Below are 12,010 nucleotides of genomic sequence, written 5' to 3' on the forward strand. Positions count from 1 at the left end.
TAGTAGACCGTACAGCAGTACACGGTGAGATTTATCGAGTTATCCCGCTTCGCCCTGTACATCATACCAGATGAAGCGAAGAAGGTACGACAGTTTGAAAGAGTTATGAGGAGAGAAATTTATAAGCAGGTGTTGATACTAAAGTTACAGGATTTTGCTGAACTAGTGGATAGAGCATTATAACGGAGATTGGGGAGCGGTTGGAGGCTGACGACCAGAGGCTGAAGAAGAGATCTGCACCTTTCGGTTCCCAGTAGGGAGTCGGCCACCCTTCGTGGAAGAGAGGCGGCTATTATAGAGACCGGGAATCGCGGCTTCCAGGTGTGCAGCCATCTCCAGTTTGCCCATCTTGTGGGAAGAGACACCTCAGGAAGTGTCGCGCCGGTCGAGGTGTCTACTACAGGTGCGGGGAGCCAGGACATATGACGAAGGAGTGTCCGATACATATTGGTGCTGCTACTACTCCTAAACTTGCTCGAGGAGGCTACCAGGTGCTACATGGAGGCTAGTAGAGGAATATGGCCCTAGCCAGGGTTTTCTCTTTGACGCAGGGCGATGCTGAGGTGGCCAGCGATGTGGTGATAGGTACGGTTAATATGTTTTCATTTAAAGTTATTGTACTTTTTGATTCTGGTGCCACACATTCGTTTGTGTCCTTAGGATGTGTTCAATTGTGTGGGGTTGAAACACGATCACTAGATGTCAGGTTATTAGTGACTACACCGATTGGGTCAGTGGTGAGATGTTGTAGGGTACTCCGTGGTTGTCTAATTGATGTTTAGGGGAAGATTCTATCTGCCGAGTTAGTGGTACTGGATATGCACGGGTTTGACATCATCTTCGGCATGGATTGGCTAGCAACTAATTTTTTCACTTTAAAACAAAATTACGACTTTCGTGCAAGAGAGTGATATTCCAAACCTCTCACGAAACAGATTCAGATTTGCAGGTCCGCGAGTGCAATCTTTACCTCATATGGGTCCTCAGCTGTTCAGGCGAGGAGACTGCGCAAATGGCGGTCAGGGATTTGGTGCTTTTGTGAGGAAATGTCAGAAAATGAATTGAATCTTATCAATACGCAATGTGGTGAAATAATTATGGATGGTTCCTAAAATTACCAGGTCTAATCACCTGATCATGCGTCAGATTTCTTATTGATCTACTTCCAGGGTCCAACACAACACCGCCAGTCTGCTAAAACACCGGACAACATGGCCCACCAGAGTTAGCATAACTGAAAGATCAGTTCAAGATTTGCTTGATAAGGGCGTCACATACGACTTAGTGTAATCCGTGGGGAGCCTCCACTACTGTTTCGTGAAGGAATACGGATGGGTCTCTGAGAATGTGCATAGATTACATGGAGATTAATAAAGTGACCATCAAGAACAAGTATCCTCTACCCCGTATCGGTGATTGGTTTGACCAGCTCTAGGGTACACGGGTGTATTCCAAGATCGAACTCAGGTCAGGCTACAATCAGGTAAAGGTGAGAGGAGAAGATGTATTGAAGACGACCTTCAGAACCAGATATTGGGAATATAGTTTTCTGCTAGCCATTTGGTTTGATGAGTGCGTCCTGCATATTTATGGATTTGATAATAGGATTTTTTCATCCATATTTGATGAGTTTGGTAGTTGTTTTAATTGATGATATTTGGTCTATTCGAGGAGCTATAAGGAGCACGAGATACATTTGAGGCAAGTTTTGCAAATGCACAAGGAGAAGAAGTTGTATGCAAAATTCAGTAAATGTGAATTCTGGCTTGAGAAGGTCGTGTTCTTGGGGCATGTTGTATCTGGAGACGGCATTTCTGTGGATCCTAGTAAAATTGAGGTGGTAGTGAATCGGGCTAGACCGAGGAACGTCCATGAGATCAAGATTTTCTTGGGGTTAGCCGGATATTACCATCGTTTTGTCGAGGGGTTCTTAACTTTATTAGGGCCTTTGACACGGCTGACTAGGAAAAATACTAGATTTCAATAGAATGACGGCTGTGAATAGAGTTTTCAAGAACTGAAGTAGAGGCTAGTCATAGCGCCAGTAATGATCATCCCATCTGGACATAAGGGGTATACTATCTACAGTAATGCGTCCTTGAAAGGACTTGGCTGTGTATTGATGCAGCATGGCAGGGTGATGGCGTATGCATCCAGATAGTTGAAAGACTATGAAAAGAACTACCCTACCCATGATCTTGAGTTGGTTGCAGTGGTACACACATTGAAAATTTGGAGGCATTATCTGTACGGTGAGCAGTGTGAGATTTTCTCCGACCATAAGTGTTTAAAGTATTCTTCACCTAGAAGGAATTGAATATGAGACATAGAAGGTGGTTAGAGTTATTTAAAGATTTTGATTGTACTATCAGTTACCACCTAGGGAAAGCAAATGTGGTAGCTGATGCACTAAGCAGAAAATCTAAGGAATCAGCATTGAGGGCTATGGAGATCCAGCATCCGATCATGATGGATATGAAGAGACTCAATGTCGAGTTAATTGAGAGTGACCCATAGGTATATATTGTCAGTCTAGTGGTACGGCCTACTCTGCAGGAAAGAATTAAAGCTGCTTAGAAAGAAGACCAGAGTTAATAAAGGTGATAGACAGAGTGCAGAGTGGTTGGGGGGAGGAATTCAATATTGTAGATGACGGAACATTGCGGTTCCGTTCTAGATTATGTGTTCCTGCCAATGCTAACATTAGGAAGAATATTTTGGAGGAGGCTCACAGATCTTTGTATACTATTCATCCCAGCAGTACAAAAATGTACAGGGATCTGCGAGAGTTGTATTGGTGGAGTGGTATGAAGAGAGAAATTGCCGAGTATGTAGCCCAATGCTTGACGTGCCACCAGGTAAAAGCTGAGCACTAGAGGCCGGCAGGCCAGTTGCAGCCGTTATTTTTCCCAGAGTGGAAGTGGGATCATATATCCATGGACTTCGTTTCAGGGCTACCATCGACATCCCATTGCTAGGATGCGACTTGGGTGATAATAGATCGGTTGACTAAGTCCGCCCATTTCCTCTCTATCAAGATCAGCTATCCCGTCAGCCGATTGGCAGAGATTTATGTTCAGGAAATAGTTCGTTCTCATGGAGTGCCAGTATCCATAGTGTTAAATCGAGACCCGCGTTTCACATTATGGTTCTGGAGAAGCCTGCAGGATGCTTTAGGGTCTCAGCTATCATTTAGTATGACATTCCATCCTTAGTCAGATAGGTAGATTGAGAGGACGATATAGATACTAGAAGATATGATCTGAGCAAGTGTTCTAAATTTTGGCAGTAGTTGGACTCAGTTCATGCCGCTGGTAGAGTTCGCATATAATAACAGTTACCAGTCTAGTATTGGCATAGCACCATTTGAAGCACTGCACAGTAGGAGAGGTTGATCTTCTTTGTATTGGGACGAGATGGGTGAGCGGTGAGTTATGGGGCCAGAGTTGGTACAATAGGTGTACGATAAAATACGGCTCATCAGGGATAGAATCAATGCAGCTCAGAGTCGACAAAAGAGTTATGCCCACAATCGCCACAGGAATTTGGAGTTCGATGTGGGTGATCATGTATTTTTAAGGATAGCTCCGTTAAAAGGAGTTATCAGGTTTGGTAGGAAGGGTAAACTTAGCCCTAGGTTTATTGGTCCGTTTGAGATTTTACCGAAAGTGGGGCCAGTGGCCTATAGGCTAGCTTTGCCACCTACACTATCCAGGATGTATGACGTATTCCATGTATCTATGTTGATAAAATACGTCCTAGATCCTTCTCATATTATCAGCTATAGTGAGTTAGGGATTAGTGATTCGCTAGTCTATAAGGAGGTACCAGTACAGATTCTAGACAGAAAGGAACAGGAACTACGTAATAAGAAGATTCCTTTGGTAAAAGTTCTATGGAGGAATCATGCAGTAGAAGAGGCTTCTTGGGAACTCGAGGAACAGATCAGATAGAAATATCCGCAATTATTCCAAGAAGTTCATATGTGATTAAGAAATGTGAGTAAATATGTAATGTTTCTTTTGCAGGTACATGTAATATTCTAGTAGTAAGAGGTATTTTAGTTTTGGAGGAAATTTTATTTTGGTATATGTAATCTCCCAGGACTTGAAATGTAACCATGGTATTCCTCCGCCATAAATAAGGGTAGGTAACAAAATAAGTAGACCATTTTGCCTTTATGGGATGATAGAAGGAAATACAGATAGTAAATTTCGAGGACAAAATTTTATAAGGAGGGGAGAATGTAATGACCCAAATAATAATAATGTAATTTAAATAAAGAAGAAGGGAAATTATTCAAGCCTCGTTGACGAACACAGGGGATTCGTTGACAAGGGTATAAAAGGACCTCGTCGATGAAGTTAAGATTCATCGACAAGAAGATACCAAGAGAGGGTTTTAGGGAAAGTCTAAAATTCGTCAACGAAGGTGCTAGTTAGTCGACGAACTTTCTATAGGACTCATCGATGAGGTGACGTGTCTCATCGACGAATCTAGTCTTATAAATATCAAAAACCCGAATTGAAATGTCAAAATTTAGAAAAATCTCACTCTTTCTCTCTCTCTCTCTCTCTCCCTTCGGCTCCCTCCTCTTCTCCCTTTGATTTCGGGTTGGATTTTTGCCAGATTGACGATCTGAGGCCACCACGATGCTCCTGGAGAAGTTCTTTGCATATCTGCGGAATTATCGGTGGAACCCCATTGAAAATCCTCCCTGAGTTGAGGTAAGGCTTTTTATGCCGAATTTGGTCCTACTATAGTTAAGGAAATGATATTCGCATGAAAATACTAAAATTTAGTACTGGGAGTTTTCATTTTCAGGATATTGATTAGGAAATCCTACGGGTGTGAGTCCAGAATTTATAGGGGTTTTCTCAGTAGCCAGGTAAGTGAATAAACTAAAGCAGTTATTTTCCATGCAAATTATTACTATGGATGAGTAAATTTATTTTCAGGAAAGCATGTATTATATATGTATATTACAAAGGAAATGCGCATTTGGGAAAATACTGCTATTATGTTGAAATGTATATATATGTATGAGATGCCAGAAATTATGATTTTTAGAATACAATGTATGACTTTATACAGCAAATGTGTGGCATGAATATTACTTTACGTGAAGTGTATTACGATATGACTTTCTTACGAATGAAGCATGATTTTAGGATCTAAAACGTTACAGTACAAATGATGTTGAAAATACATGCTAATTGATTTATTTTTAGAATGATATATATGAAATGATTTCGGCACGAGGCTGTATATATTTATGAAATATTTTCGGCGTGAGGTCGTATTTATGAAATGTTCGGTGCGAGGCCATATATATGAAATGATTTTGGTGCGAGGCCGTATTTATGAAATGATTTCGATGCGAAGCCTTATTTATGAAATTTTCGGCACGAGGTCGTATATATGGAATGATTTCGGCACGAGACTGTATTTATGAAATGATTTTCGGCGCGAGGCCGTATTTATGAAATGATGAAAAATGCTATAATATCATGTATTATATGTTATCAGAACTCAGATGTTAGTTTAGTTCAGTTCAAGAGCATGGTACCGTAGCTTATAAATAAGATATCTATGATCAAATTGGTGCTAACCACCCCACGAGGGGGTGGGAGATGGATAGTCGATATGGCTTTCAGTAGAGTGTGGACGTCCACCTGGCAGTCTATAGCAGGGTGTGATGGGCCCATCGTACTTACAAACATTTTTGACTCTGTAACGTTTTTCTAGTCTCTAGCAAATAACTTGAATGAATTTCAGGGTAGTGCCTACAACTACAAACTCCGGTGAACATGAAATCAACGCACATGCAACACAACCATACCGTTTCACATACAAGAATGCCACTGAATTTCACACAGGCTGGTTCATATTCAGTACATACAACTCCAAAGCACGTCACTCATGCAAGTTTCATCGTTTATATGTCATTTAAGAGCATTATAATCACATGAAGTTAATTAGTGGCACATTCAGAGTTAATGTAGTCACATAAGTTCGAGTATAAATAGATAAACTCTTGAGGTGTGCATGATGTGTGTGACTCAGTACACCTACGATACCAGTGGACACCTACAGAATGGTTGCTTTGACTTGGCCTAACTGGTATACCCTCAAGAACACTCAAAGAAAATGGGTTCACTCATCATATGTGAGGAGTATCGCGATCAAACATCCCACATATTAAAGGGAACAACGGTAGGTATACAGAGTTGACTAGTTTGAGCAGGATCTAGCCTATTTATGAGGTGTCGGGTCCTTCATCCTAGCATCTTCTCACCTACTCGCCACGTCACACCGAGACCACCATAGATCAACTTATTCACAAACTTGTCATGAATACATATGAGACATTAACTGGTTGAAGCATCTTTATACGTGGAAAATATGTATAGTGTCCTTGAATTTTTGGGATATTTGTGTGGATCAAGCATTAGGTTTCATCTCATGCGCATGTGTATTTCTTGTTTTTTCTTTTTTTTTTTCTCATTCTTCAATTTCTGTCTTCTCTTAATCAATTAAGACAATCATAACACTTCTTTTGTAATCTTCAAACAATCAATGGGAATTGAACTTGAATAGGGGTCTATGAACTAAGTCTATCTCTAGGGGTGGCTCAGCCTTCACATTTTAAGTAGGCTACAAGACCTAGGTTTCTATCTCCCCATTAGGTCTCACCTCTAGGCTAGAAAATCAAAACATAGACTAGTGTACAAAGGAATCATCCAGAAAAAGAGAATTGAGTTCCATGAACTCTGATTTAATATTAACGCTCAAAAGGATGATACGCAGCTCAAGGATATCTCACAAGGTGTCATAGTCGTCACGGGTGTTCTCTTAGTGCTCACAGGTAACCCTAAGTGCAATGAATCACGCGTATGTGTTTATTTAGCCTCGTGATATACATGTGGATATAAGAAATTATATAGCCAAATTAACACGAATGTACTACCAATCAATTCTTCATGGAGTCATAATAATCATATAAAGAGAAACTACGCATGATTGACTCAAGTGTGTCCTTCTTAAGTTATATGCAAGTAGGTAAAAGGTATGAGTCAGTGTTAAGCATGACATAATGCAGTGTAGTTCCTCAGTGCTCCTCGTTCTTTCTCTCTTTCTTTTTTTGATCTTTTTTATTTTTTATTTTTTGGTTTTTTGATAATATAAAACCCATATAAAACTCGGTACGTGTACGCGCACAGTGTCCCATGCGAATGCTTACCCCCCCCCCCCCAACTAAAGTGGAACATTGTCCTCAATGCGAAAGCATAGGGGAATTAAAAATTGGGCACAGTGAACAACTAATGGGAAATTACTACCGACTAATGCAACAAGAAAGAAAAAGGAAAGACACGAATAAAACAAATAAAACGAAAAGAGAAAATAAAAAAAATGAAAAAGAAAGTAGTAACATAGAAAGGTCAAAGGACTCCCCTAGGGTCTTGTAGAAGCAAGATCTCCTTATTAGGATCGAATGGAATCGTGGGAGGCTTGAGCTGTTGCTCCTTGACTATGACATTATTATCATTCATTGGACCCACCAATTCTACTGTGCCATGGGATCGAGCATGTTCAATGATATACGAGCCACAACAGGATCTCAGCTTCCATGGAAACAGATGGTATTTAGAGTTACAGAGAGAGTCTTGCTGACTTGGGAAGGGTGGTTTTTCCTTGAGTTTATGCAGCACCTTCATTTGCCTCTTCTCTAAGAGGTCCTTGTCATAGGCTTTCCTTTTAGATTTTGTGGACGCATGCACCTACAATTTTCTCAACCCTATGGCATTATCAAGTAAAAAGTTAATCTATTTTATGATCCAAAATATGTAATGCTAAATTTTAACAGGTACATCACATGCCTTACCATAAATCAACCTGTATGGAGTCATTCTTGAAATTCTTTTGATTGCAGCTCGGTAAGCCCAGCGCGCATCATCCAATTCCTCGAGCCATGCTTTGCGGTTAGGACAACCCATCGTCTCAAATATAATTTTGACTTCTAAAAAGAATTGTCGCTTGTCCTATAGTAATGTTCTATTAGTAGCAAAGTAGTTCACAATATCATCAACTCGAGGGCCATATGACATGTCGGTGGTTGGATAGGTGATGTTTAACATAGTCAATTCTGGCGGTCTCCATTGCTTATCACGGTTCGGTATTTCATCTATCCTTGTGGAAAGCTCATCAATTACCTCAAGTTGTCCACGGGCTTCATTTTCATATGTACCATCGAGACCAATTGCTGAAAATAGCTCCAATGCATCCAAGTCATCAACCATGTCTACTGCGTGTACCTCTAATTCCTCACACCCAGTTGGCATTTTATTAAACACGTTCATTTCCTGTGTCATGTTCCTAAAATTAATCTTGAATACTTCACTTCAACAGTTGATTAAAGCATTAGAAGTTGCAAGGAATGGTCGACCAAGTATAACAGGGGCCTGATAGATGGTGGACACAGGCTGCTGCATTTTTAGAACGACAAAATCCACTGGGTAGTAGAATATGTCACCTTGAATCAATACATCCTCAATGATGCCTTGTGGAGCTTTTACGGATCTATCTTCTAACTATAGCATCATATTGCTCTTCTTCAGTTCACCTAAACCCAGTTATTTATATATCGAGAATGGGAACAGATTCACACTACTCCCCAAGTCAAGTAAAGCTCTCCCGTTGCGAGATTCACCAATCAAGATCGAAATCGTGGGAGACCCAGAGTCTCTAAGTTTCTATGGAGTCTGATTTAGTATCAACGCGCTGACTTGCTCAGTCAAGAAAGCCTTTTTCTTCACATTTAATTTCCTCTTTACTATGCATATGTTTTTCAGAAATTTTGCATATGCTCGAATTTGTTGTACGACCTCTAAAAGTCGAATATTGATTTTCACCTATTTGAATATTTCTTGGATCTCTGTATGATACTTATTCTTTTGACCAGATGTCAACCGCTGAGGGTATGGTACCACAGGTTGGTATTCCTTAACTGGCTCGTCCTCTTTATTATATGACTTTGTTAAACTTAAGCTGGCATCATCTGATTATTCTTTTCCTTTATCTGTCTCATCTGTCACCTCAAGTACCAGTGCGGCTGTTTGTTGGTCAGTGGGCATTTCAGGACATGCAACTTCTTTTCCACTTCGTAAGGTAATAACTGCCTTTATTGACTCAAACGTATCCCCTGAAACATGGTGCACCGGTTGCTGTTGCTGTCTATATACCTGAGGATTTGGCTGAGACTGTGCAGGGAATTTCCCTTTTTCCATGATGTTCAACTGTGTACTTATCTTATTCATGGCATCTTTCAATTCACTGAATGATTGACTACTCTGATTGTTGGTCATGACGTGAATCTGCATGAATTGCTGAAACATGTTTGCCATTTGCGCCATGCTATCATCAAGAGACTTCTTGGCTGGGATAGGAACTAGAGTTGGTTGAAATTCCGGTGGTGCATAACTCTGAGAAATCTATTGCAGTTGATAATGTGGTGGAGGAGCGGCAACTGGCTGATATGTCTGTTGCGGAGGCAGTGCATACAATTGAGGAACTTGCTGATACTGCTAGGATGATAGACCTGGCTGATCATTTTTCCATGGGAGGTTCGGATGATTTCGCCATCCTAGGTTATAAGTGCTTGAGCGCTGCTGATTTTGCGTTATGTGGACATTGTTTGCACACAGGGGTTAAAGCAGTAAAAAAATAGTTCACTAACCTCCAGGATGCGAAACCGTGGTGCGGACATATGTTTATCAAGTCCTTGAATCTCTCTCAACATGCCTAGAATGTTTCACCATCTTTTTGCATGAATTGACGTATCTGCTCCTGCAGGTACTGAGTTCTATGAAAAGGAAAGAACTTATGCAAGAACTCACGCTACATTTCAGCCCAGCTAGTAATAGAGTTAGGGCGCAAAGAATTAAACCAGATTTTTGCCTTGTCTTTTAGAGAAAAGGGAAACAAATGTAGTTTAATGTATTCATCAGTCCCAATCCTATTAATGAAAGTGGTGCAAACCATCTCAAAATCTATCAAGTGTTGGTACGGACTCTCAGAGTCCATCCCGTGAAACTGGGGAATCACAGATAACATGTCATGCTTAAGAGTGAAATTTGGTGCATTTTGTGGCAACACAATGCATGAAGGTGTAGTTGTGTGTGTAGGTTGTAGAAAATCTTCAAGTGTACGTGGTGTATATGCAGCCATAGCTTTGTCGAAATAGTGGCCAAATAGATTATTCAACTCAAATTCAGAATCACTCTCAGGACTAACAGATGAATAGTCAGATTCGGTGCTATGTGTATTCCTACTGGTGCTAAGCGAAAGTCTACACAATCAATTCAAACTATCTCGAACCTAGGGCATCAAACATCACAACGGCTAGTAGAAATCCACTAACACGGCAACAAACAAATTTTTTTTTTTTCAAATTTTCAATTTTTTTTTCATTTTTCAATTTATTTGAAGAAAAAAAATCAGAAAATAATTGGGAAAACGCAAAATTTGAAATTAAAACTGGCAATCCCTAGAAATGGCGCCAAAAACTTGACTCACTCGAAAAATGAGCAGCTCGAGAGCTATCCCAAGTATAGGAGTTACGTTATGTAATATTAAGCCCAAGGGTTAGATTGTCTCCTCAGAGAATGCATTTTAATTTCAAATTTCACGTTTTTCCAATCGAAAATAAAAATGGTATTGAACTCAGTTTAGATTCAAGATTTTCAAGGTTTGAGATTTCTTTTAACAATTTAAACAAACACACTAATTAATTAAAACCCTAATCCTTACATGCACTGAACTAAATAACAAGACCGGAAACCCTACGTTAATAACCAAACAAAAATGGAAACACGCGTAATTAAAACATGCAATAATGAAATTACACAAACACGGATGAACAACTAGTTTAAATTCTTTAAAACAAAAACACTTTTTTTTTATTTTTTATTTAATTTTAGAACGAACCTGACCTTTACTTGAAAACAATTAATTAAACACAATGACACTAAAGATTAAATAACATTCAAGATCCAATTTTCCAATGAACAATAATAATAAACAACTTAATAACGAAAGAAAAGAAAAAAGAAAGAAGAGAGAAAGAAATTATCAGTATTCGAGGCAGCAGAGCTTGAGGAAACAAGAACAACAGAGCCTCTCGGTCTCTGGTATGGACTCGGGTTGGTGATGATGGGACTCTCGGGTGGCTACAAGTGCTGTCGTTGCTGGAGCTGGTACGCTGGAATAAAGGAAGGAGAGCATAGGATGGAGGCTTCGGGCTTGCTGGTGTCTGTGGCATCTGTTGGCAACAAGTTGCCATTGTGTTGCTGCAAGGAAGGACCTCTCAGCTGGCTGGAGCAAAGTGGATAGCAGGGGCTATCTCGGGATGATATGACAACAGGTCCTACGAGAGGTTGAAGACATTGCTGGTGTCTTTCTTGCTATGGAGCAACAGTGGCAGCAACAAGGGAAAGAGGAAGAGCAGAGATTGAGAGCTAGGGCAAGAGAAGCAACAAGAAAAGGAAGAAGAAGAAGAAGCTAAAAGAAGGAATAGAGGAAGAGAGGGGAGAAAGTGTCGAGAGAAAGAGAGAGGAGGAGGGACAGAGAGAATAAAAGCTGCGATGTAGAGAGATTGAAAAACAGAGAGATCAAGTTTACGGAAAGGAGAAAGGAAAAGAAAATAAAAGAAAAAAAAAGAGAAGGAAGAAGATAGAAGAGATTGGTGCGGGGAAGGAGGTTTATAAAGGAGAAACAAAGTATGCCCTACCTGGATTAGCCAACCCGACCTGGCCATGCATGGCCGGGTCACATCAAATATCCATTCATATATATATATATATATATATATTATTTTCTCATTTTATTTGTTCTCTACGTTTACAGCCTATTTTGACCCTTTTGGAGCCCGTTTCTCACAAAACTTGAAACACAAAATTGTAGATAATCCTTTCCTCTTTCTCTAGAAATTTGAATCGTCTCAATTGGAACT

General features: G+C 40.1%; 1 pseudogene; it reads left to right on the plus strand.

Moving 5' to 3' along the window:
* Positions 1-9,748: 9,748 nt before the first annotated feature.
* LOC131147424 (small nucleolar RNA R71) lies at positions 9,749-9,848 on the plus strand (annotated as a pseudogene).
* Positions 9,849-12,010: the final 2,162 nt, after the last annotated feature.

Source organism: Malania oleifera, chromosome 1 (genome assembly GCF_029873635.1).
Source record: "Malania oleifera isolate guangnan ecotype guangnan chromosome 1, ASM2987363v1, whole genome shotgun sequence".
Taxonomy (NCBI): Eukaryota; Viridiplantae; Streptophyta; class Magnoliopsida; order Santalales; family Ximeniaceae; genus Malania; species Malania oleifera.